Source organism: Aquarana catesbeiana, linkage group LG01 (genome assembly GCF_042186555.1).
Source record: "Aquarana catesbeiana isolate 2022-GZ linkage group LG01, ASM4218655v1, whole genome shotgun sequence".
Lineage (NCBI taxonomy): Eukaryota > Metazoa > Chordata > Amphibia > Anura > Ranidae > Aquarana > Aquarana catesbeiana.
Window position 1 is genome coordinate 60522699 of NC_133324.1, and position 27619 is coordinate 60550317.

Genomic DNA, 27619 nt, shown 5'->3' on the forward strand with positions numbered 1-27619 from the left:
GGTACATAAGGGAGAAAAAAAAACTGTAGGGGTTTATACAGTGGGGACGGAAAGTATTCAGACCCCCTTAGATTTTTCACTCTTTGTTATATTGCAGCCATTTGCTAAAATCATTTAAGTAAATTTTTTTCCTCATTAATGTACACACAGCACCCCATATTGACAGAAAAACACAGAATTGTTGACATTTTTGCAGATTTATTAAAAAAGAAAAACTGAAATCTCACATGGTCCCAAGTATTCAGACCCTTTGCTCAGTATTTAGTAGAAGCACCCTTTTGATCTAATACAGCCATGAGTCTTTTTGGGAAAGATGCAACAAGTTTTTCATACCTGGATTTGGGGATCCTCTGCCATTCCTCCTTGCAGATCCTCTCCAGTTCTGTCAGGTTGGATGGTAAACGTTGGTGGACAGCCATTTTTTAGGTCTCTCCAGAGATGCTCAATTGGGTTTAAGTCAGGGCTCTGGCTGGGCCATTCAAGAACAGTCACGGAGTTGTTGTGAAGCCACTCTTTCGTTATTTTAGCTGTGTGCTTAGGGTCATTGTCTTGTTGGAAGGTAAACCTTCGGCCCAGTCTGAGGTCCTGAGCACTCTGGGGTAGGTTTTCGTCCAGGATATCCCTGTACTTGGCCGCATTCATCTTTCCCTCGATTGCAACCAGTCGTCCTGTCCCTGCAGCTGAAAAACACCCCCACAGCATGATGCTGCCACCACCATGCTTCACTGTATTGGACAGGTGATGAGCAGTGCCTGGTTTTCTCCACACATACCGCTTAGAATTAAGGCCAAAAAGTTCTATCTTGGTCTCATCAGACCAGAGAATCTTCTCACCATCTTGGAGTCCTTCAGGTGGTTTTTTTTTTTTTTAGCAAACTCCATGCGGGCTTTCATGTGTCTTGCACTGAGGAGAGGCTTCCGTTGGGTCACTCTGCCATAAAGCCCCGACTGGTGGAGGGCTGCAGCGATGGTGGACTTTCTACAACTTTCTCCCATCTCCTGACTGCCTCTCTGGAGCTCAGCAACAATTCTGTGTTTTTCTGTCATTATGGGGTGCTGTGTGTACATTAATGAGGAAAAAAATGAACTTAAATGATTTTATCAAATGGCTGCAATATAACAAAGAGTGAAAAATTTAAGGGGGTCTGAATACTTTCCGTCACCCACTGTAACTCTTCCCCTCTCAATCCAAAGCTTAAAGTGGTTCTAAAGGCAAAAGGTTTTTTCTCTTCATACATTCTATGCATGAAGAGAAAAAAAACCTGTGTGCAGCAGCCCCCCATACTTACCTGAGCCACATTGCGATCCAGCGATGTTGCAGAAAAGAGCTTCAGCTGTCTGGGACTCTCCCTCCTCATTGACTGAGACAGCAGCAGGTGCCATTGGCTTCCGCTGCTGTCAATCAAAGTCTGTGAGCCAATAAGGAGAGAAAGGGGGCGGGCCGAGCACAGCATGTGTCTGAATGGACACATAGAAAAGCAGCTCCGTTTCGGTGCCTGCATAGCAAGCTGCCTGCTGTGGGGGCACTCTGCAGAAGGGAGGGCCCAGGAGCACTGATGGGGGACTCGAGAAGAAGAGGATATGAGCTGCTCTGTGCAACACCACCTGCCCAGAGCAGGTAAGTATAACATGTTTTTTTTTTTAATTTAAAAATAACACACTAATATCACTTTAAAGTGGTTGTAAACCCTCCCCAGTGACTTTTAACTATAGGTAAGTCTAGAATAAGGCTTACCTATAGGTAGTGGAAATAACTCCTAAACGTGCGCCGTTTAGGAGATGTTTCACTTGTAGTGCGCCGATGATGTAATCGGCGCATGCGCTGTGAAAACGGACCTCCGTGCCTTTTCTTTCCCCAGCGCGTGCCGTTACTGACGGTTCCTGCGCGCATGCGCGGGAGTGATGTCACGCGGCTCCGGCCAGTCACAGAGCCGGAGTCCGCGGCCCCCGGAAGAAAGAGGGGCGATGATGGGCGCAGTCTGCACGGGGGCAGCGAGGGATTTGTTTGCAGGTAAATGCTGCATAATGGGCTAGTATGCGATGCATATTTCAAGGGAATACCCTTGAATGGTTGCCAGCCAATCATGAGAGCTGTTGAACCAGATCTCTGAAATTCCCACAAAATCTAAATCCTCCTCGTTCAACGGTATCTCTAATTCACCCATCTTGTCCGCCAGGTTCCTGCCCTTGGTGAACATGCCACGTAGTTAAGCCCGGTCCCATACTGTCCTCTTATTAGGTGTTCCGAGATTGCAAATAGGACTTGTTACTATACTTTCCTCGGGTTTATGTGCTTTTGTCAACCTACCACTAATGCCCCCAATACTACCCTCTGGAATATGTTCATTGCTGACTATCTCTGGACCCCCCCCCTTTCGCCTAGTTTAACCACTTCAATACGGGCATTTTCACCCCTTCCCGGCCAAGCCAATTTTCAGCTTTCAGCACTGTAATGTTTTTAATGACAATTGCGCGGTCATGCAACACTGTACCCAAATTACATTTTTATCATTTTTTTTCCCCACAAATAGAGCTTTCTTTTGGTGGTATTTGATCGCCTCTGCGGTTTTTATTTTTTGGGCAATAAACTAAAAACAAAACGATTTTGAAAAAAACACCAGAATCTGTCTATCCTTTCCCTTTGCTTCCCCCCACACTCTCACTGGAGGAGTTCTTCCCCCGGCAGCTAGGCGAGTACCTCAGCTCCAGTAATGCTGGTCCCTGACTGGTTTCACCAATGTCACTCAATGGAGCGTACTTATTGGGATGCTCCAGCCCTGGATCGGCCTCCCTGGCGCTTCCCCCTCTACCCTTCCTGACTGTCACCCATCTACTCTTTTCTAGTGCCTGCACCTCTTTGTCTCCACCCGCCTCTGTGCTTGCCCATGCCGGCACCTGCCGTGTACGTTCCTGGCTCTCCTTTAGTATGGAGGGTCTTCTCAGTGCTGACAGTTGCTTCCCCAGATTCAGAACCTGGGCTTCCAGGGAAACAATGTGCTTACATTTTGCACAGCAGTTTTTGCCCTACGATCAGATAAATTAAAGCTTTAAGTTTACATACACATTATTGTGCGTCTACATGTATTTGGGATGCATTTTTTTTGTATTATTTATGATGTTTTTTTTTTTCTTATTTGCTGAGTTGCATTTACATGCATTTGCGTTATGTTCACTTACATTCTGGTACGTTTTGCATGGAAAAAAAAAATGCAGCATGCTGTACAGGACTGTAGTGCTACACTTTACACTTTACACTACATCTATCAAAACAACCTATTAAGAAGTAATTCTTCTCTTACAATTCAGCTACTGAATGCGGCTAAGGTATGCATCCCCCTGTGTTGGAGATCTGAGAACCTGCCGCCAAAGTCAATGAACTTGGGGATATGGAGGATCTTACAGCTACCTTGAACAAATGGGAGGAGATCTTTCGTAACACCTGGAGACCTTGGCAGCATATACACCGATGCCTATCTTCAGGAGGTCTTGCAACCTGGCTGACCCCCTGGACTTGGTCTGGATACCCTGGGCGAGAGGCTCTATCTATCTAACGTTTCCTAATCTGTACTTTTTTTCTTCTAACAAGGGAAACCTGGTCCCTTATGCCTTCTCTTCCCTAACGTCCCCTCCCACCCCTTCCCTGCTTTCTCCCCCCCACCCCATATACATGACTCAGCCATGGGCGTTTTTATTTTTCAGATTTTTGAATATCTTTTTATGCACTATCTGAGTCTCACTGTTCCTTGTCTGGGTCCGGATTGCCATCGGGATGCCCAGCTTTTCGATATATTTTATGTCCTATATAGTTGCACAGTTTTAAGTCTACGAGGATTTGTTATGGGTCTCCCAGGCCGCCACCTCATATGCCTTGTATACCCTGCACATTGATGATCATTTTAATGTGGGTAATGTTTTATGTGCCCATATATAACGTGTCCTGCCTAGCCTGTTGGCTTATGGATCTAAATGGTGTATCCCTCCTTGGTTATTGTCAATTGATATAATTATTGTTATTGTCAATTGTCAAATACTGTGTTTTTCCCCTTTGTGTTTACCTGGCTGTATACGGCAACTTTTTGAAAAATAAAGGAATTACAACAAAAAAAATCAATTTTGGAAAAAAAATAACTATTTTTACTTTCTGCTATAAAACATATCCAATAAAAATAAAATTAAAATCAAATTTCTTCATAAATTTAGGCCAATATGTATTCTGCTACATATTTTTGTTAAAAAAAAAAAAAAAATAATCCCAATAAGTGATTGGTTTGTGCAAAAGTCATAGCGTCTACAAACTAATGGAATATTGTGACGGTGGACATCGAGTACCTAGCACCTACTGATCGGCTTCCGCTGTGTGTAATCACAGCGGGAGCGAGCCACCAGGGGCGAGCATGTGTGCCCCCTACCTGGAAGTGCGGGATCTTGTGTATATATACGTAATCCGGCACACAGCTGCCGCCCTGTAGTAGTAAAACTACTTTAGGACAGACGCCAAGTGGTTAATACGGCTCTTATAGCACTTTGCTTTACTTTACGTTTGACAGTTACCCGCTCCCACTTCCGGTCAGATTGCTAAGGCAATTCACTGGCAGTTCTTCGGTACAATATTTGTAGCTGCCGACTTTTAATAAATTTTTTTTTTTTTTTTTTTGGAAAAGGGCGAAGATCCTCTTTAGGTAGTACTGCTTGTACCTTGAAGGGGACGCACCCTGAAAGCTTGTCCTGAAAACTTGGATGTTAGTGCAAATAAATTCTCATGGTCAGTAGTCCATTGTTATTGCTGCAAGTGCCCAAATATGGCTACAGTCACCTCAAGCATGATGTTCACCCAATCCTAAGATTACACAGCTCTTCGAAGATGACAGCATTCATTTTCTTTTCTGGGCTTTCTTTCCTTTGCTAATCTAGCCAGTAATGCCGCGTACACACTGGCGGACTTTTCGACCAGACTGGTCCGACGGACTTCCAATGGACTTTCCGAATGAACGGACTTGCCTACACACAATCACACCAAAGTCCGACGAATTTGTACGTGATGACGTACGACCGGACTAAAATAGGGTAGTTGATAGCCAGTAGTCAATAGCTGCCCTGGTCCGTCGGACCAGTCCGGTTGAAAAATCCGCTTGTGTGTACGCAGCATTAGTCTTTTTTGTTTTTCAACAAGACAAGCTGTTATGCAGATGTAGCAGTTAGGAGGATGAGACAAACCATTTTACCACAGTCAGAGGTGCTTACAATGATCAGCTTTTTTTTTTTAATGAAAAACCTTTATCCAAATAGAAATTTGTTAATGTATCTAAATCTACTTTTCCTCCTAACATTGTCTCTTGAGATATATGGGGTCCATAGATCAACTTCAGCACAACCAGCCTGCCTATAGATGGGTAAAAATTCAGCCTGTTCTAAGTGAACTGGCCGAATTTCGAGCCGTCTATAGCCGGCTTTAGACGTACTTTATATTAGAGTCAATTACACAATTGCACTAATAATAATAATCAACTCTGGTTCCCCAGAGCGCAGCTGAGCCTTGCTTCCTCAGGAGGTGGACTGTGACCAGGTCCTTTTTTGACCTGGACTAATTTGGACATCACTTTGGTGCTGTAGGACCTTCACATCTGGGAATTTCCCTGTGACAGGGTGAGTGACCCTAGTTCCTATGCTCTATGCTGGAGTGAGGCATTGTTTTGCCCTCTGGGCCTTTCCACCCTGTTTTCATTCTGTAGATAGAGATCGGTGCAATTGAGTGTGCCTTATATCCTGCGCAGCATAAAAAAAAACAGCACTTTTTATTGCATATGTTTTATAGCAGAAAGTAAAAAAAAAAAATGTTTTTCATAATTTTCTGTCTTTTTTTCGTTTATATAATTAAAAAAAACTCAGTGGTAATCAAATACCACCAAAAGAAATCTCAATTTGTGTGAAAAAATTATATAAACTTCAAATGGGTACAGCTTTGCATGACCTCGCAATTGCCAGTTAAAATAAGCTCTTCTGAGCAGGGCCCTCTTAATCCTCTTGTGTTTCATTGTATTGTATCTGAATTGTCTCCTTTTTATATTGTAAAGTGCTCCGTAAACTGTTGGCGCTATATAAATCCTGTATAATAATAATAGCGCAGTGCCGAATAGCAAAAAACGGCCTGGTCGTGAAAGGGGTAAAATCTTCTGGAGCTCAGTTGGTTAAAGTTCCTGCCCCTCGCTCCATGATTGTTCTCTGCATCACTGTTGGTCACAAGGCCTTGTAATGTAATGTACTAGAACAGATAGGCCAGCCCTGCAGGGTTTTTTTCCCTTTCCCTTTCTATTGACACCATAGGGGTGTAGGGTGCCCTTGTTAGCAGGTCTGCTTGTCTTGGACAAATTTCTTCCAAAATTTTGGGATGTCCCTAGAAAAGTAATAGAGGGGAAATCTTTTAGTGTTGACCTGGGGGCCCTCAAGGGATTCCCTTAATTTGCAGGAATTTCCTCTCACTTAGCCAATGGGACACAGATGGCAAAAGTAAAAAAAAAAAAAACAACTGATAGAAGGTTATAACCCTCCTTTACTCTACCCAAATAAAAAATAAAATAAATAAAAATTTGCTTTGCCTGTAGTTTTACTTTAAGATGCACTATATTACCACTAGTATTGGGACGCCTGCCTTTACATGCACTTTAATGGCATCCCAGTCTTGGTCCGTAGTGTTCAATATTGAGTTGGCCCACCCTTTGCAGCTATAACAGCTTCAACTCTTCTGGGAAGGCTGTCCACAAGGTTTAGGAGTTTGTCTATGGAAATGTTTGACCATTCTTCCAGAAGAGCATTTGTGAGGTCAGGCACTGATGGACGAAAAGGCTTGGCTCGCAGTCTCCGCTCTAATTCATCCCAAAGGTGTTCGATCAGGTTGAGGTCAGGACTCTGTGCAGGCCAGTCATGTTCCTCCACCCCAAACTCGCTCATCCATGTTTTTATGGACCTTGCTTTGTGCACTTGTCCAAACCATTTGGTGGAGGGGGGATTATGGTGTGGGGTTGTGCTTCAGGGGTTGGGCTTGGCCCCTTAGTTCCAGTGAAGGGACCTCTTAAGGCATCAGCATACTGAGACATTTTGGACAATTTCATGCTCTCAACTTTGTGGGAACAGTTTGGGGATGGCCCCTTCCTGTTCCAACATGACTGCGCACCAGTGTACAAAGCAAGGTCCATAAAGAACTGGATGAGCGAGTTTGGGATGGAGGAACTTGACTGGCCTGCACCTCAACCTGATAGAACACCTTTGGGATGAATTAGAGCGGAAACTGCAAGCCAGGCCTTCTCGTCCAACATCAGCGCCTGACCTCACAAATGCGCTTCTGGAAGAATGGTCGAACATTCCCATAGACACACTCCTAAACCTTGTGGACAGCCTTCCCAGAAGAGTTGAAGCTGTTATAGCTGCAAAGGGTGGGCCAACTCAATATTGAACCCTACGGACTGACTGGGATGCCATTAAAAGTCATGTGTGTGTAAAGACAGGCGTCCCAATATTTTTGGTAATATAGTGTAGTTACCTTGGGGTTTTTTCTACCTCCTAAGGTCTTCTAAAGTGAAGTTTTTGTTTTTTCAAAAGAGCACTTATGTTATTGACCTACGTTCATAAAATGTTTTACCAAAAATCCAGGATATTGTATTTGCCTTTCATGAGTTAAGGCATGGGTCCGTTCTATCTTTCGCAGAGTATTTACTTTGGAGAAACTGGCTTATTATGTTTTTGGCAAATGCTAACTAAACATCCAGGGGAGGGGGTAATGTGATTACAGGAGGTAGAGGGGACAGTCGTGGCAGAAGAAGGACTCTGGGAGATCTGGCAACGTGTCTGATCAGTCAGGAAACGGCCATGCCAAGTATCAGAGCCTGGAGCCTAGGTCTAGTCAGTGTGGTGCCAGTGATGTACACAGGCCGGTCACAAGACCCCTCGTATCTTAACTGGCCCTGTCATTTGTGCACAGAGCAGCGACACGAGGCTTACAAGGCAGACAGAGCAGCACTGACCGTTTATTCAGAGTATAGCGATAACAGGGCTTGTTTTTCTGAAGATTACATAGTATCTGAGTGATTTCACACTGTCCTGCACAGTAAGCCTTGCCTTAAAGGGGAAAGTATATTATATTTTCCAGGAGTGAAGTTATTATAAAGTGTAGAACAAACGTTAAAAGTTTTTGCCTACTTTATATCCCTCCCACCAATGGTTCCCAACCTGCCATCCCCTTGCCCCTCAAACACATTCCTAGTGCCCCCATACATAGAAATGGAATAGCACCTCTTTCTTATTGAGATGATGATCACCAAGTCCCTATGGCTTCTAGCTGGTGTGTGCTGTGTGTCCTGGCCACACCAATTACAAATGCTAGGACTTGGTGCCGGTTTTAAACCACAATATAAAGTAAAACAGTCGCTGTGTAAATATCTGTTAAATTTAATTCTTTGTATAACACCCGTGTACCCTTGTAGTAGAACAAACAATTTCTCAAGCTCAAAAGGCCAGTCACCAGTAAGGAATGGAAGCACGGCCTATACAATCTCAAAGACAAATGCTTCAGCGGTGAAGCCCTCCTCAGACAGGGGAATCCAACTAGAAACGGCAAAAGACCACACGCCTAGTGTATTACCCAAGATTTATTAAAGGAAACCAAACGGCCAAATGAATACTCACAAACGACAGAAGCAATTACGCATGACACTCTGTGATGGTCAATCAACGTAACAACGGGTGACCGAGCAGTTGGCGAAGTTGGCAAGTTGACGCGTTTCTGGGACACATCCCCTTCTTCAGGGCTTCTTTTGACTGTTTGGTTTCCTTTCAGAAATCTGGGGTAATGCACTAGGCAATTGCGTCCCTTGTGTGTTTTTGTATCCGTGCACCCTTGATAGAATTGTCCTTTCATAATCCACCAGTCCAATAAATCCCACCAGCTCAAATATTTAAAGTCCACATCAATCCAATGATCTGATTTGCGACACTACACAGGCTTTCTAATGAAACCATCCTGTTCTTGGTGCACATGAGTGCCAGGGCTCTATTCGTTCTTATGGGTAAGCTGTTCTCTGCTGGACCTCTGAAGGCCACCATGGGTACAGGATTACAGGGAAAGAGATATTAAAGCCTAACTCCAAAGCTGCTAACTCCAAAAACACAACAAGCAGTGCTTACTTTCTCCATAGGCCAACACTACACTGTACAGTCTGTTTCTGGGTTAAAAGATGCCTAGCGTGGATTCACCTGCTTCCTGTGAGCCAAGGTATGACATCTCTCTGGACTAATTGGAAACTAATGCAGAGAATGTTCTAAGGTAGGTGCTATTCTCTGCATTAGATGACCCATCATGGCACCATAAGATGAAGAGGAAGAAAGGCACATGTACTAAAATAACTTTTTTTTTTTTTTTTTTTTTTAAAGGAAGGAAAGGGTGTGCTCCTAGGGGGCGGTCTCCCCTACCCGAAGTTGGACTTTAAAGTTCACTTTAAGGTTTATTCTAACCAGAGTAGATGATGCCAAAAGATGGCTTCCAATATTAGCTATCCTGTTAAGAAATCTACTGTAGCTGCTCAGCTGCCATACCAACATAAATACATAACCGTAGGATACAAGTCGCATTGTTCTAGTGATTTTAAGGCTAAAACATTTAAACTCGGACATTACCTGCCAAATCTCTCGAGGGTCAACAGTAATCAAAGTGCAAAATTAAGTGTTTTTTTTTTTTTTTTTTTTTTTTATTACAAGACATTTTATTACATTTTTATAAACTTTTGTACCCTATTTATAGTAGGTGCCTGGGTTCTTGTTTTCACAGGGAAACGGTAAAATACAATCGCTGTCCAGTACTGCTTAATTGGATCTGCATAAGTAATGAGCAAAAATGATTTGCTCCAATATACGTGATTAATTGCAAATTAAAGCCTTGTTTTAGTTTGGTTTGTTTTAGCACTCATCACTTGGCTTGTGAACGTTATTATCTATCTAGATCATGGGTCTCCAAACTTTCTAAGCAATGGGCCAGTTTACTGTCCTTCAGATTTTAGAAGGACTGGACAGTTGAGTTGAGAGGTATCTTGATATAGCGTGGTCTTACCCCGAAAGGGTCCCGACGCGCTTGGCGAAGTCCCTCGAGAAACCCAGGGACTAGGAGGAGACAGCAACAGGAAAGCAGCATGAAAAATGGAACCAGAAAGGCTAAGCAGGAAAGGCTTGAGTGAAGAGTCAAGTCTTCAATTTCCTGCGAAAGACCAGGATGGTACGGGCCTCCTGGAGCTTGGCAGGGAGGCTCTTTCACAGCACGGCACCCTGGTATGAGAGAACTCGACCACCATACCGCGTCTTCTTAGGCACAGAGATGCGGAGGAGGTCTCTTCTGCTCGATCTAAGTGATCTGCCCAGAATTCGTTTGTGAAAACGTGAACAGAGGTAACTCAGAGCAAGGCTTCTCATGATTTTAAACATGATACAACCTGCTTTAAACAGAGTACGATGGTAAACCTGCAGCCAGTGCAAGGCACAAAGAACGGGGGTGATATGATCCCTCAAAGGGATGTTCATAAGTAGCCTTGCCTCAGCATTGTGACCAGTGGGAGTAGAAAATGGCTCAGACTTGATAGTCAATGGGGGTAAAATAATTAAGTTTGTGGGCAGTAGGAGGCATTGGTGTTAGTAGGAAGAATAATCTCCATTGTTGGTTTCAGTGGGAGGAATAGTGCTCCATCATTGGTGTCAGTGGGAAGAATAGTGACCCATCATTGGTATTAGTGGAAAGACCAATCCCCATTGTTGGTATTAGTGGAAAGACCAATCCCCATTGTTGGTATTAGTGGAAAGACCAATCCCCATCTTTGGTGTCAGTGGGAGGAATAGTGACCAAGGGCTACATCCAGCCCACGGGCCACGGTTTGGAGACCAGTGATCTAGACTTCTAGATCATGGTTTACCTAGCGGTTGTTAGTCATATTCAGCTGACTTTGTTCCTGTTGATGTTGGCATTCTACCAGAGCTACTTGTCCCTTTCTCTGCACAGTGTGTGGGCAGACAGTTGGGAATCAAAGCAGAAGCATTGTATGCATGTGTGGAGGGACAAAGAGTGGTGGGGATAGGTGAAGTACTGTAGTCCAGCAGGCATGGCTGACAACACTCGTTGCGATTTCTGTGCAGAAGAGGCACATACTGGATTTGTGGTAAAACGCAAGCCTCAAGCCATTTTAAAGGGAATAAAACATGGCGCTAGTCTGTATTGACAGAGGATTACTTGAATGTTTGTTTCTTTTTATTTTTCCCAGATGTACACTTTAAACCATGTCATACTGATAGGGGACACATTCTACTTATCTTTTTTTCATTTAATTTTTCCATTCACACAGAGCAAGGGTAGGTGGATATTTTTCAGGCCTTTTCCATTTTAGCTGTTGGGTTGGGGCATTTCTTTATATAGTTGAGTAGGTTCATTTTATTCAGTGTTGAGATTGATATTTTTCTTCTTGCTGCCTTATAAATTTACATAAGGATGACTTGCATGGAGCAGCTCAATATTATGTTAACCCCTTTACTATGATGGGAGATGGTGAAGTAGGCGCGTGGTCTGATGACTCTGCGCTGGGAATATCACACATCACAGGCATCCATGAGAAACCATTCCACTCATACAGCATGGAAACTACCCAGCTTGCAGCTCATGGTTTATGTTCAAGAGCGGCATTAACTTTTTCCTACCGCAGGCGAATAAACGCTTTCCCAACCTCTCACTTTATTTTGGCATTTGTGTCAGCGTGTCTTTGGAAATATCCCCCCTTTTCCTTTCAAACAGAAACTGCATTCATTACAAAAGCTCCATAAACTGTGTCTTTGATCTGCCTCATAATGCTAAAAGTAAAGTCACTGCCTGCAATTCTTCCGAGACCTACATCTCAAATACCCTTTTCTCAAAGTCTCCAACAGCTTCAAGGGAACCTGTTATTAAACAAAAAAAAAACATAAATGGGCAAAGCTTGGGAACTTGGTGGGGGAGGTGGGAGTCAGTGGAGAATAATGCACACTATATAGACAAAACTTTGTGGACACTTTGGACATCCCATTCTCAAACCATGGCCTTAAATATGGCTTTGTCCTACCTTTCCAGCTAAAACAGCCTCCACCCTTTTGGGAAGGCTTCCCACAAGACTTTAGAATGTGTCTGTCGGAATTTGCACCCAGTTAAGCAAAAGAGCATTTGTGAGGTCAAGTAAAGATGTTGAATGAGAAGACCTCACTCTTAGTCAGCGGATCATCCCAGTGTTGCCCATTGGGGTGAGGTCAGGGATCTTTGTAGTTCACTTGAGTTCTTCACAGCAAACTGCATGAAACCATATCTTTATGGCTTTAGCTGGCTTTATGCAGAGAGGCATTGACATGCTGGAACACAAAAAGGTCTTTCTCAAGCTGTAGCTACAAATATTGGAAGCTCACAAAGGTGTGCAATATCTTTGTATGCTGTAACATTAACTACATCTCCCTTCATTGGAAACACCTGAATTCAGTCATTTGGAGGGGTTCTAACCATCGCACAATACAATAATGGCGCTTTTAGGTAGGTCACCGTGGTGCCTGCTTCGCATTATGTTTTGGAGAGTAGATATGGCTGAGGTTCAGCTTAGATGAAAAGTCAGTATTTGCATGCTTTGTGGTCCCTGAGAAGCAGGGGTTCTTTTGGCATTTGGAGCTGAAGGCTGGTGATTGGGGTAGCGATTGTAATAAAAAATGGACAGTCTGACTCCGGCCTCTTCACTCCAACATTTCAGTAAATAGGGATAAAACATAAAGGCACATGAAATAAAAAACAAAAACAAAATAGAATTAATATACTGAATCCTATTAAAGTGATTGTAAAGTCTATTTTTTAAATTAAAATAATAAACGGGCTTAAACTTACCTGCTCTGTGCAATAGTATTGCACAGACCTGCCCCTTACCTCCTCTTCTGGGGGTTGCCGCTGGTTATTGGCTCTTCCTCTCCTGTGTCTGCCCCCATAGCTAGCCACTTGCTATGGGGGCAGACGTGCTGGCTCTCTCCCGATACAGGTGGTGTGTGTCCATAGACATTCTACTCACTGGATTCCACAGACAGCTGCAGGAGCCAATGGCTTCATCAATGCAGGAGTCATGTAATGGTTTTTTGGGGGGGGACACAGTGGAAGTTTTTTTTTTCTTAATGCAGAGAATGCATTAAGGTAAAAACCCTTTCAAATTTAGAACTGCTTTAACACATGTGGTTAGTCCATCTGCTTTGGTGACCTCAGCCCATACTCCCCTACTGGTTCTTAGGGAAGTTATCCAGTAAACCTGGAAGGACAAGATGCCTGCAGTCACAAACTTCTTTGGACCCCTCTTTATTTATCACTGTTATATAGCGCTGTCAATTTATGCAGTGCCTTACATATATATATATTGTACATTCGCATCAGTCCCTGCCCTCAAAGAATTGATCTGGGGTCGTCCTTTTAGGAATCTTCTGTAGCTTCACTGTGCTGCTCCTCCTTGTCCACAAGAAACTATGTGACTGCTTTTGACTTGTCAGTTTGTGCCCAGTTATTGGAGTAATCAGCTCTCTGAGGCTGTAAGCGCCATCCCTTCCAGAGTCGCGCTCTGACCTTTCTGGGCATCCATTTAAAATTTTTCCTGGGACCCCCATTACCATCTCTGATTTAGATCCGTCTTAGTCTACTCTTGAAGAGTCTGTTTTTAAGCAAACTGCTTATGGCTTGGCTGCAAGTCTTTATCAACTGTGTTTTCGTCGCTTCCCAGAGCGAAAGAATGTCACCAGCACACCAGAGATCTCCAAAATTGGTCCAAAGCTTTTACCAGCGATCATCGTTATAGCAGAAGCAACTTTTCAGAACCTCACAGGACCCTTTCATCAGGCACAGACCGGATGAAGCTGTCCTGTGAAGCTCCAAAACATTGCTTTTGCTGTAACAATGTAATTGCCGATAAAAGCTTTTTGGAGATCTGTGGTCTGCTGGTGACATTCTTTCAATCTGATTGTCTTCGGTTCCAGCCAATAGTCGCTGCAGCACCCTCCTACATACACAGCCATTTCTGCAGGATCCTGTGCATTGGGAATAGTATGCTAGAATAAGTGGCTACAAAGGGACAACAGATTGTGAGGAGGACAGCATCAGATGTCGGGGGGTTCACAGTTGAGCAGGTATCTCTCTGCCTGCCGTTCTGGCTGGAATAATTGGCTTTTATTAACCCCAGTGTAGTCACCTTTATTGGTCATGATGATCAGTGTTATCCTGTGGATGTTTTCTCTTTTGTCTTCAGTAAGAGTAACATCCTGCGATAGTTCATTACAGCATACTGCCACAAGTCTATAAACAGTCCAGGAGAGAATTAAACATCAACAGCTGGGCAGTTTATTCAATATTAACAGCTCTCCTTCACATCCGGATATTCTCTGTATACTCTAAACACGCAGTTCGTAGTCCTCCACCGGAGCCAAAATCCTCAAGCTGCCTTGGAGCTTGACTGTTGGCTTTGTTGTGGATGGCTCAGACTGGGTATAGACCAAGTGTTGTATCTCTGATACATCAGACTCTGTCCCAAGAAAAGACTACTTCACATATGTAGTCATCTACAGTTGTGTTAAAGACCAGAAAATATTCAATCTTTCACTCTAAAATAGAAATCCCTTTATCCTTGAAAGATGTGCCTCAGGAATGTTTTCAAACATATACAGGGTAGGCAGGCAGCCAGCTGAGAAGATCTGATTTTCATTCCGCCCGTTCATCTTGTGCTGCTGTATAATGTTAACAAGTAATAAAAAATGAAAAATCGGTTTATTATACGATTTGCGGCCTATAACTCAGCAGCATATATAAAATACAACAATTTTCTAAATTCAGAAAATGCTTTTGGAAACTTTCCATATTGAAGTTGTAAACTGCCAAGATTTTCATGGTGAACCCCACCATCTTTTACCTTTGTAAATGCCCTTTGTCGGGAAAGATAACAGAAAAGACACTTGGAGAACCCGTTATTTATATAAGGAAAGGAGGTGCAGAGGAGCTGGGCCAGTGAAGAGAGAAATTTAGACACTCTTATGCTGCGTACACACAAACGGAATTCCGCTCAAGCTTGGCTTGCATACACACGGTCACACAAAAGTCCTCTGAACTTTCGACCGTCAAGAACGTGGTGACATACAACACTACAACGAGCCGAGAAAATGAAATTCAATGCTTCCGAGCATACGTCGAATTGTTTCCGAGCATGCGTAGGGATTTTGCGCGTCGGAATTGCTACAATCGGAATTTCCAATGGGAACTTTTTCCGACCGCAAAATAGAGAACCTGCTCTCAATCTTTTGCGGGCGGGAATTTCGCCAGCAAAAGTCCAATGGAGCATACACACGGTCGGAATTTCCGACCAAAAGCTCACATCCGACTTTTGCTGGGGGAATTTCCGATCGTGTGTACGAGGCATAAGAAGAAGAGTGGGCTATGACATGCAAGGCGAGGGTGATGTCCCAGGGAATAGACTCTTCTGGAGTAGTCACACTTTCTAGTAAGTGTAAAGGGACATCGAAAATCGATTTGGAAAGGAAAACGCTGGAAGAACGTATTTAGAATGCTTGATTTTTCTCTACTTTTACTTGTAAGCTAGTGAATGGGTTTCTTTTTTTTCCAGACCATTGTTACTAAAACTGAAGAGTGCAGAATCTGGTGCAGCTCTGCATAGAAACCAATCCGCTTCCAGGTTTTATTGCCAAAGCTTAATTGAACAAGCTGAAGGCCCTGTTCACACTGGTGTGACATGCCCTCCGACTTTGAGAGCACAAGTCGCATGACAGGTCACGCCCCATTAAGTGCAATGGAACCGTTCTAATAGGAGCGACTTAGAAAAAGTTTTCTGCACTATTTTTGGTGCAACTTTGACACGACTTGCATTGACTTCTGTTAAAGAAGTCCGTATGCAAGTTGTGCCGAAGCCTCACTGGGATGTTGGTTACAAAGTCGCGGCAGTGTAAACCGGGACAAAATTAGACACTTATTGGCTACCGTGCACAGCTGCACCAGATTCTGAGTGCACCAGCTTTAGCAAATCTCCCCCACCCTATTCTAACCATTTCCTGCCCTTCCCTGCCTCCTTTCATTGTTGTATCTACCTCTTTCCTCTCCCTCCCATTCCCACCTGTCTTGGCTCTCCACTCAAAAACACATTATTTTCTCACTGTGCTTCGTTTCTCCTCTTTTCTTTCTCTTATGGCTTTATAGTCCTTGCTTATCAGACCCGTATTGTAAGTCACCCCCATCATCTTCTGAAAATTCTGACAATAACTGTAAATTTGGGGAATATGGCAAGCCTTTACCACACCCTTTTCCCTCTATAGCAGTGGTCTTCAGATTTTCTAAACAAAGGGCCAGTTTTCTATCCTTTAAACCAGGGATCCTCAAACTACGGCCCTCCAGCTGTTGCAGAACTACACATCCCATGAGGCATTGTAAAACTCTGACATTCACAGACATGACTAGGCATGATGGGAATTGTAGTTCCTGAACACCTGGAGGGCTGCAGTTTGAAGACCCCTGCTTTAAACTTTAGGGGGGCCGGACTGTGGCCAGTGGGAGTAAAAAAAATGTCCTGACGTCAGTGGGATTAAACAATTCCCCATCATTGGTATTGAGGGGGTTTAGTAGTGCCCCATCATTTGTAGCAATGGGAGGAACAGTGCCTGGTGTTGGTGTCAGTGTTGGTGTCAGTGGGAGGAATAGTGCTCCATCATTGGTGTCATTGGGAAGAATAGTGCCCCATCATTTGTGTCAGTGGGAGGAATAGTACCCCATCATTGGTATCAATGGGAGGAATAGTGCCCAATCTTTGCTGTCAGTGGGAGGAATAGTGCCCCATCATTGGTGTCAGTGAGAGGACTAGTGCACCATTGTCAGTATCAGTGGTAGGGACCATGACCCACTGTTGCTGACAGTGGGGGGAATAATGCCCCAAGGGCCAGATAAAAGCAAGCAAAGGGCTGCGGGCCACAGTTTGGAGATCTTTGCTCTATAACGTTTGCTTACACAATCCAAGGTAGCGCACCTATCCTCGTCACACAATGCTATACACAACACTAGTAGCTCTGCTCCCTGGTTTCTGTGTCGTTTATACCTTCATGCATTCATATTATTACAGTAACATTATCATGACTACATCTGATACTGATCTCTATTCTTCATCCTCATGTTCTGTAAGTGCTAGTTCACACCAGATGCAGTTCCGTACGCTTTTTTTTCCTGCACTACAAATGCATGCAGTGTTTTCCATGTATTCCAATGGCTCTAGTTCAATGGTCATCAACTTCTGTCCTCAGGGCCCACTAACAGGCCAGGTTTGCAAGATAACTGAAATGCATCACGTGATATCATTTGCTGTGAAGTGATTGCAGTATTCTAGTCTGCATCTCCCCAAGGTAATACATACAATTTTTTTTTCTGCACAGAACTGTACTGGATCCTAGCAAATTGTATCAAAAATGCACTGGAACTGCATGTGGCATGAACTGTTGGCTAAAACTGATCCGGAAAGTATGAGTGCATTTTTGTGGTGTGAACTGGCCTTAAAAATGCATGCACAATGTTTCCCATGTATTTCAATGGCTCTAGTTCACACCAATGCAGTCAGTTCCATTCAGCTTCCGGTGCAGAAACTGACTGCATTGGTGTGAACTAGAGCCATTGGAATACATGGAAAACACTGTGCATGCATTTTTAGTGCAGAAAAAAAAGCGCATGGAGCTGCATCTGATGTGAACTGGCCCTGAAAACACCAGCACTTTCACATGGATTGCATCAAAAACTATTATATACAGTACAATTGAAAGCTGCTACTCAAACCAAGTACCTCAAAATACAAACCTGGTATTAGATCATAAAATATAGAAATACTGCGCTAGCACTCTTTTGATAATATCAATGAATTAATAAATCATAAAGTGCTGTCTTACAAAAATATGTACCAGTGAAGCCATACAATTATAAAGTGCAATGTCATTGTAGCACAATAAGGCAAATGCCATGTGCAAGATATAACCAAAGTGCTATCCATAAATTCATAAATCATGAAAGTGCAAAATTTACAAAATATGTATCAATGAACCCATATGATTTTAAAAGTGCAGTCTCTTTATGGTGCAATAAGACTAATACCATGTGCAAAATGTAGCACAAAAGTGCATCAAATGGTGGAATGCTTTTTGAAATAAGGTGCTCTATACCGTCCTTCCATTCAGAAGTGCTTTGTGTGTTTCAAAAACGAATGGACCACCATGTGTCTTTAGTCACCAAGAAGTTTACCACTTATAAGTAGGTCATCAGCGCACCAAAGCTGCAATTTTCTCTTAGTTTCTATCACAGAGCTTCCCAGAGCACCATAGTGTGCTCCATATTGAAGAATTCATAAAACAAAATAAGGTGAGGCTGAGCCACCCCTTGAAGGACTAGGACAGACCATGGGATCGCTATGCCCTTACGATCTGCTGCGGGGGTCAGTTCAAGTTGACAACCCAAACGCAGGTCGCAAACACATTGACTTGATGAACTACATTGGCTGTCCACTTGTAGGTCTCAATGAACTACCAGGGTGCTGACGAGCACTCTAGTAGTAAATTGAGTCTTCCTGTCTTTGAAACTGCCTGCGATGTACGGGGCAGACAGCTGTCACTGACGTTTTGTATAGCATTTGTAGTTCATTTTCTTCTTCTTCTTCTGATCGTGAGTCAAAGCTTTTCAGGCTCATACAAAAAAAAAAAATGCCTTTTTTTTTTTTTCCTGCAAAAAAAACTTGAACTTCTCCTTCAACTCCTGTAAGTTGTGAGGTGGGGTCTCCATGGACCGGACTTGTTTTTCCAGCACATCCCACAGATGCTCAATGGGTTGAGCTCTGGAGAAGTTAGAGACCAAGACAACACCTTGAACACATTCTTGTTTTCCTTGGTCCGTTATTGCAGTGTGGCAGAGAACATTATCCTGTTGAAAGAGGCCACTGCCATTAGGGCATACCATTTCCATGAAGGAGTGCAACAATTTCTAGGTAGGTAGTACATGTCAAAGTAACATCCACATGAATGGTAGTACCAAGGTTTCCATACAGAACATTACCCAAACCAATGCACTGCCTCCGCCAGCTTGCCTTCCTCCTATACTGCATCCTGGTGCCATCTCTTCCCCAGATAAAGGATGCACACTCACCCGCCTATCCACATTTTGTAAATGAAAACATAATTCATCAGACCAGGCCACCTTCTTCCATTGCTCTGTGGTCCAGTTCTGATGCTTACATGCCCATTGTAGGCACTTTTGGCTGTGGACAAGAGTCAGCATAGGAACCCTGACCCATCAGCAGATAGGTTGTCCCGTAAACAAGTTGTGTTGCCTGGTTTTTATGCTTTCAACACATCAACTTTATGCACAACATGTTTACTTGCTGCCTAATATATCCCACTCACTTTCAGATGCCTTTGTAACAAGATAATCCATGTTATTCACTTTACTTGTCAGTAATCTGAATGTTATGACTGATCGGTGTGAATGGGCACTGAAAATTTTATACTTCTACAGTTTACTGGTACTAAGACGTCATGCTCTGAAAATGCTTGCACCGCCTCTGCGTAAATACAGTGGATATCCTCCTAGATTGTAAGCTCTAATGAGCAGGGCCCTCTGATCCCTCCTGTATTGATTTGTATTGTAAGTGTACTGTCATGTTGTAAAGCGCTGCGCAGACGGTTGGCGCTATATAAATCCTGTATAATAATAATATAAGAAGTCTACACACCACTGTTAAAATGTCAGGTTTCTCTGATGTAAACAAAAATGAGACAAGATAAATAATTTCAGAACTTTTTCCACCTTTTAATGTGACCTATAAACTGTACAACTCAGGTGAACAGCAAACTGAAATCTTTTAGGTGGAGGGAAGTAAAAAACTAAAATAAGATGGTTTCATAAGTGTGCACACCCTTAAAGGAATACTTTGTTGAAGCACCTTTTGATGTTATTACAGCACTCAGTCTTTTTGGGTATGAGTCTATCAGCATGGCACATCTTGACTTGGCAATATTTGCCCGCTCTTCTTTGCAATAGCACTCCAAATGTGTCAGATTGCGAGGGCATCTCCTGTGCACAGCCCTCTTCAGATCACCCCACAGATTTTCAATCAGATTCAGGTCTGTGCTCTGGCTGGGCCATTCCACTTTAATCTTTAAACTTTAATCTTCTTCTGGTGAAGCCATTCCTTTGTTGATTTGGATGTATGCTTTGGGTCGTTGTCATGCTGAAAGATGAAGTTCCTCTTCATGTTCAGCTTTCTTGCAGAAGCCTGAAGGTGTTGTGCCAATATTGACTGGTATTTGGAACTGTTCATAACTCCCCTCTACCTTGACTAAGGTCCCTGTTCCAGCTGAAGAAAAACTGCACCAAAGCATGATGCTGCCGCCACCATGCTTCACAGTGGGTATGGTGTTCTTTTGGTGATGTGCATTGTTGTCTTTGTGCCAAACATATCTTTTGGAATTATGGCCACAAAGTTCAACCTTGACTTCATCAGACCAGAACACATTTTTCCACATGCTTTTGGAAGACTTCAGATGTGTTTTTGCAAAATTTAGCCGGGCTTGGATGTTTTTCTTCATAAGAAAAGGCTTCCATCTTGCCACTCTACCCCATAGCCCAGACATATGAAGAATACAGGAGATTGTTGTCACATGTACCACACAGCCAGTACTTGCCAAATATTCCTGCAGCTCCTTTAATGTTGCTGTAAGCCTCTTAGCAGCCTCCCTGACCAGTTTTCTTCTCGTCTTTTCATCAATTTTGGAAGGATGTCCGGTTCTTGGTACTGTGCTGCCATATTTTCTCCACTTGATGATGACTATCTTCACTGTGTTCAATGGTAGTTCTAATGCCTTGGAAAATCTTTTGTACCCTTCTCCTGACTGATACCTTTTAACAATGAGATCCCTCTGATGCTTTGGCAGTTCTCTGCGGATCATGGCTTTTGCTGTAGGATGCAACTAAGAAAATGTCAGGAAAGACCTACTAGAACAGCTGAACTTTATTTGGGGTTAATCAGAGGCACTTTAAATGATGGCAGATGTGTACCGACTCATATTTAACATGAGTTTGAATGTGATTGCTTAATTCTGAACACAGCTACATCCCTAGTTATAAGAGGGTGTGCACAGCAACCACATTATTTTAGTTTTTTAGGTTTACCACCCCACCCCACCCCACCCCCCAAAAAAAAAAAAAAAAAAAAGATTTTAGTTTGTTTTTCAATTGAGTTGTACAATTTAGAGGTCACATTAAAGGTGGAAAAAGTTCTCAAATGATTTATCTTTGTCTCATTTTTTTGATCACAGAAACCTGACATTTTAACGGGTGTGTAGACTTTTTATATCCACTGTAGCAACCTTTCCAGGTTTTAGAAGCTGAAAAGAAGCTCTTGATCTTAGGCTATTTAGCTCTTATTTGGTTCAGTTGTTGTACATCTTTAGGAGTGAAAAAGTACATTGAGTGGCAGTGTAATAGTTTACACTTGAAGCCTCAGTTTATTTTGCTTTAGGTTGTCGTTCTGTTGTAGATTTTCTACCTTCAGAGAGAAAAGTACATTGAATGGTGGTGTAGTAGTTTACACTTGAAGCTTCGGTTTATTTTGCTTTCGGTCGTCGTTCTGTTGGAGATTTTTTTTTTTACCTTCAGAGGGATTGTATTGCTGCCAGAGAGAAGTAAATTTGTTATGTTATTTTAGCAATCTGAAACATTGGCAGCACCAGAGCTGCTGGACTGAGGTCAAGTCAAGAAATATCTGATTTTTTTTTTTTTTTAACATGAAAAGAGCTCAGTTTAATTCACGTAAACAAGGTCTCCAGTTTCGCTGTGAATTGTCAGAGTTCTGAGGAGAGGGGAAGTGAATGGAACCAATGGAGAGGTTAGAGTAGAAATCCTCATTTCAGGTTTCTTGTCTGAATCGTAATACTTAAATAAAAAAAATTAAAAAGTATAAAATTGAAAAGGTACGTACGAGATTAAAATGCTTTTTACGTAAAGTAATTTCATGTTTGCAATGGGTCAGGTTTTTAGTTTTGCTTGTCTACCTATATGCTACTGTTGCTACCTAAACTGAATCTGAACTCAAAAAGTTTTTTTATCGTGGAAGATTTTTTTTACCTTTTTAAGACTGGCCATACATGGTCGAATTTCAAAAGAATTTTCTTTTGAAAATCAGACAATTTGTGCGTTTTGTGATCCAATGGTGCCACCATTGATTTAGAAATTCGGCCAACCAAGCCTTCAATTTCACCTCCTGTTGCTACAGAAAAGAATGTGTCTGAGAATCTTCTTTTCTTTCCTTGAATTTTCTTTTCTTGCACATGTGCATTTCTTTTTCGATTTTACATTTCTTGCACGATTCTCCCATCATTGATTAGAAAGTCATTCGTTTTTCAAAAAATTTCCAACATTTTCCGATTATACAAATTTGATTGCCGCACAAAAATCGGCTGTTGCTCCAGCCCACTAATAGTGCGAAATATGAACGAAAATTCTTAGATAAAATTTTCGAAAGAAAATTCTTTTGAAATTCGACCCATGTATAGGCCATACATGGGTCGAATTTCAAAAGAATTTTCTTTCGAAAATCTTATCTAAGAATTAGGCCAGGGTTCTCCAAACTACAGTCAATGGGCCACATTTGGTTTTATATTGCCCTCTAGAAGGGTCAGTGGCATATCCTCAGTATGCACAAATTCAGGATTAAAGTGGTATTAAGGCTTATTAAAAATGTTATACTTACCTGCTCTGTGCAGTGGTTTTGCACAGAGCAGCTCCGATCCCTGACCGTTGCTCCTAGCTCCTCCCCCTTGAGCAGTGCCCCCAGAGAAAGCCGTGTGCTTTGGGGGCACCAATGCATGCTCTCTCCCTAGGTGCTGCTCTGTGCCTCCATCAGACACACAGAACCGTGGCTTGGCCCCCACCCCTCTGCTCTGTCCTCATTGAGGGAGCTCCGGTAAGGATTGGGGGGGGGGGCTCAGCACACAGAAGGCTTTTTACCTCCATGCATGAAGGTAAAAAACCTTCAGCCTCTAGAAACTCATTAAGGTCGGCAAATGTTGCCAATTGTCTGTGCTTCAGTCCCTCCCAACCCTCACCTGCTGTACTTTGTAAGTGGGGGGGGGGGGGGGGGGGAGACTTTGATCAGGACTCTGATGTGAAGGAGACTCTGATATGGACCCTGATGTAATGGTGGGACTCTGATGGGGATTTTTTTTCAGCTCACAAGTATTTGTAAAATGTACAAAGTGGCCCTCATACTGAATTGTTTGAAGACCCCTGTTATAGGCTAAGAAGTAGAAATTAATTAAAAAAAAAATAGCACTTAGTAAATTAATGCACCTTCAAAAAAGCAGCACACCATCAATTTGAAAACAAAAATTAACATAAAACTGAAACCAAGATTAAACCAAAAAATAAGTGTGCTTTCCTATAAACGTGCCAGATCAATTATGTCACCAAAGTAATTGACACAAACTTATCAGTGATCAGGTTACATAAACAAGGTGACGTGAAACTTGTGCTTATCTGTTTAAAAGTATAATCACTTGTGAGTCAAATGGCATGAAATTACATAAAAGTCCATCAAGTTCACTAAAAATACAGGACAAAATTTGTGCAATCCAGTGCTTCCTTTAGTGTATCACACCACCAAGTGCTTCAGCATTTTACCAAATATCAGTGATCTTTGAGCTATCAATGTCAATACCGCAGTTCCCACGGCCTGCTCACAGCATGTACAAATGAATAGCTGGTGACCTCCGAGAACACAAGGGTGATCAAAAGCAGACCGCATTGTGTAATAAGGCTAAAACCAATCTACTTTATTTTAAAAGAAAGGTACAATGTATACAGGGGATCAAACGTGTTGCCACGCCGCTGACAGTCCGTGGACCTGATGATGTCACTGGCCAGGGCCTATCTCGCCCAACGCATTTCACCACAGGAAGGGACGTCCCCTGGCCCCTAAGATGATGAAGCACCCAGTGGTGTGATACATGAAAGGAAGCACTAGATTGCCCAAATTTTGGCTGTGTTTTTAGTGGACTTAATGGATTTTTATGTCATCTCATGTCCTTTAATTTAAAAATAATTGCACATTTAAACTGATGAGCACTTGTTTCATGTTACCTTGTTTATGTAACCTGATCACTTATAAGTGTGTATCATTTACTTTTGGCAACATTGATTTAGTACTTTTATAGGAAAGCACACCTTTTATTTGGTTTAATAGGCTAAGCAGAGCCTGAAAGATGTACCTTTTACCTTGAATTGCTTCTAAAAAATAGCAGTGCACTACCTGTGCCTAGGCACTCCTTTTCTAGATCCTATGGCCTATATATCTGCAGTATGACGTATTCAAGGTGTTCTGCATTTCATTGCTATTCGCTCCGGATTTGAAGTAAGATTTTGAAAAATTACTACTATTCTGCTCATGGTTGTCCTTGCTGGAGAGTAAGCTGTACCTGAAATCCTGCAATGCTCCCTCAACCGCTCCTGCTGCTAGTTTAAATATCCCCCCCAGTCATCGGGGGCAGTTCAGGTATTAAAGCCTTCTCTACCAAAATTGATATGTTCTCAAAGAGACATAGTGCCAAACAAGGCATGGCAAGTCAGTACTGGGGGTTGGAAAAGATTAGTTGAATGGGAGACCACTTGCCGTCTACTTGACTTTTTTTGTGCACGACTTCTCCAATATAGGATTTAAGCTTTCCCAAAAACTGCAATTTTTCCATTCCATGGTATTTTACTGAAGAAAAATGTTTTGTTTTCTAATTCGGAATTGCCCTTTAATGCGGCGAGAGCAGTGGCACATGCAAGTACCACCTGGCTACCTTTGGTATCTATTTAGGGCAGCCATTACTTTTTGGATCCATTCACACCACAATGTGTGCATTGAGCGCGCACATGCTAGCGCATCTGGTGTAAATGAACCCTAAGACAAACGGGTGTGCTTTTTGTGACTGTACATGTGTAGACTATGAAGATGGGCAATCGAGACATCTCCTGTGTTGCTAGTGGGACGTGCAGGTTCATACTGACCATCATTGGACATCTGTTCAGGGCAGCAATTCCTTAAATACAAACAAGTGTTTTGTGCTGTATGTTTAGCCTACTGTCACCTTCACTGCTGGTCTTTTACAGAGAAAATAATAGCAGGGCTTTCTAACTCATCCACCTTGGTGTCCCAAAGACATTAGATCGTCACAACATCTGCCCTGTACATGGTCATTTTGCACAAATAGGAGTTTTTTATTCTTCCTGACATCAATGTCGGGTTTTACATTTTATTTTAGCCATTTTTTTAAATCGTTCTCCATTTAGTTTGATGAATGCTGTGCAAATCTGCTTGCTGATGGATCAGAAGGTTGAGAATTTGTTTCTTGGTTGCCAGAGGAACCATCTCTCCTGGGCAAACACCATCTTACTGATCTCACCTCGGGTATGAGGGCCTTGATGAAAATTTTACAAGCCTGCCATGCCCAGTAGTCACATGTGCATCATAAAGTCACCCAAAATTACCTGCCTTTCTAAGCGTACCCAGCAGGCTTATATCCTGACTGCCTGTGTTCCATAGTCCTGGTTTCTGAGAGTCACCTCTGATGGTTGTGTAGAAGATGTAAGGCCATTGGAATGTTTTTCCTCGCCTGCCACATTTTACAGGCTGTGAAGGGCAGCTTGCTCGATTCCTGCATGACCTCATCGCCCGCTCTTGTTTGTTGTACAGCTGATTTTGGGTGGGAGCATTTGGCTCCGGCTTGGGGACTGCGCTTTTAAAGGAATTGTTAGGAGCCTTCACCTAGGGGGATTTGAAAACCATTCTTCGTTGCTAAAGAAATATATCTTTTTAATCTCTTATATTTGGTTGGTAGAACGTCAGTTCTATGGAGAGTAAGTGACAGCTTTAGTGGAATTTAATTTGACAGGTCTCTGTGGGTTTTAGCAGAGGACACTTCACAAATCTGGAATATGTAATACTAAGCAGTCAGTAAAAAGAATGTCTTTAATATTGCCAGATCATATCAAAGTGGAGTGGTGTTTGATTTAAAGAACCACAGTAGTCAAATAGTAGAATCATTAATCGCATTGACATTGCCGTGCGGGAAACATTTCAGCTCTGCCGAATGGGGAAAGTCCACCTCATTCACAATAACTCAAATTTCTAATCATTTTCCATTCATAAACCGAACAGAACTTAGAGTGCCTTTGGGTGCAATTGCAAGCTCTCGACATTTTTTTTTCTGCAGTTCAAAAAAATTCGAACAATAGTTATCCTTAAAAAAATAATTGAAGCACATCTTAACCCAAACTGTTCTTTGCTTTGGAAGCTGCATTAGTTTTTCTTTTTTGAGCTTTTTCCCTTTCTTTTCACCTGGTGATCTTGCCAGTAAGGGCTTGTTCTGACGTGTGGCAGCCCCTCGAACAGTGATCCACAATGGATCAGTTTTCAGAGGGCGTTTAAGCAGGCAGACCTTCTCCTTGCCTGTTTAAAGTGGTTGTAAAGGCTCGTTTTTTTTTTTTTCTAAAAATAACAAACATGTTATAAATACATCCTTTGTGCAGTTGGTTTTGCACAGGGCAGCCCAGATCCTCCTCTTCTCGGGACCCTCTTCTGCTCTCCTGGCCCCTCCCTCTGCTGTGTGCCCCATCAGCCAGCAACTTGCTACAGGGGGCACCCGAGCCGAGTCAGAGCTCCGTGTGTCCATTCAGACACGGAGCCCCGACCCAGCCCCACCCCCTCTCCCCTGATTGGCTGACTGATTTTGATTAACAGCTGCCAGAGCCAATGGCGCCACTGTTGTCTCTCAGACAATCAGGAGGAGTGTCTAGGACAGCTAAGACACTTGTGGACATTGCTGCAGAGAGAAGGGGCTCAGGTAAGTAATTAGGGGGGTGCTGGGAGGGGGGGGGGCTGCTTCGCACAGAAGGTTTTTTTTCTTGCTATATAGAATGCATTAAGATAAAAAAAACCTTCTGCCTTTACAACTCATTTAAACACTATAAAGAGGCTGGGCCTCCGCATATATTGAGGCATAATCCCACACACCTCACATTGGTCGTGGTACATTTTTGCCACCCCCCTCGGCTGCCTTGTTGAATGAGACCTTCCACACGAACCGTCCTAGGGTTACAACGTTCACTAATTGTGCTGTATTTATTCAGGAACATGGTTGTCATCCAAGGCTGCTCTTTATTTGGGCTTCAAACACTCACAATTCCTCATCTCCATTACATTTGGAAGAGAGAGCTGTGAAGATTTGCAACATTAATTGAGGTTTCTGCTCAATGCACAGAAAGCTACAAGAACACAAGTTTTTTTTGTCCGTATCAACAGGTATTTTCGGTACTTGTTGAAAATTTTCTTGGTTTGAAAAACCAAACTAATGTAGCCACAACAGGTATTTGGACTGGTAAGCCACAATAAATTACTTTTTTTTTGTCCTTTTGGTTTACATATTCTTTAAAGTGGACCCCAAAGTTTCCCGTTGAATATTGCGCCCATGAAAATGTCTTTACAGACTCTTAAAAATAG

General features: G+C 42.7%; 1 protein-coding gene across 3 annotated transcripts in view; it reads left to right on the top strand.

The window, feature by feature from the left end:
* The window catches only part of DYM (dymeclin), a 566463-nt gene that overhangs the window by 217602 nt on the left and 321242 nt on the right, over positions 1-27619 (top strand). The window lies entirely within an intron of this gene.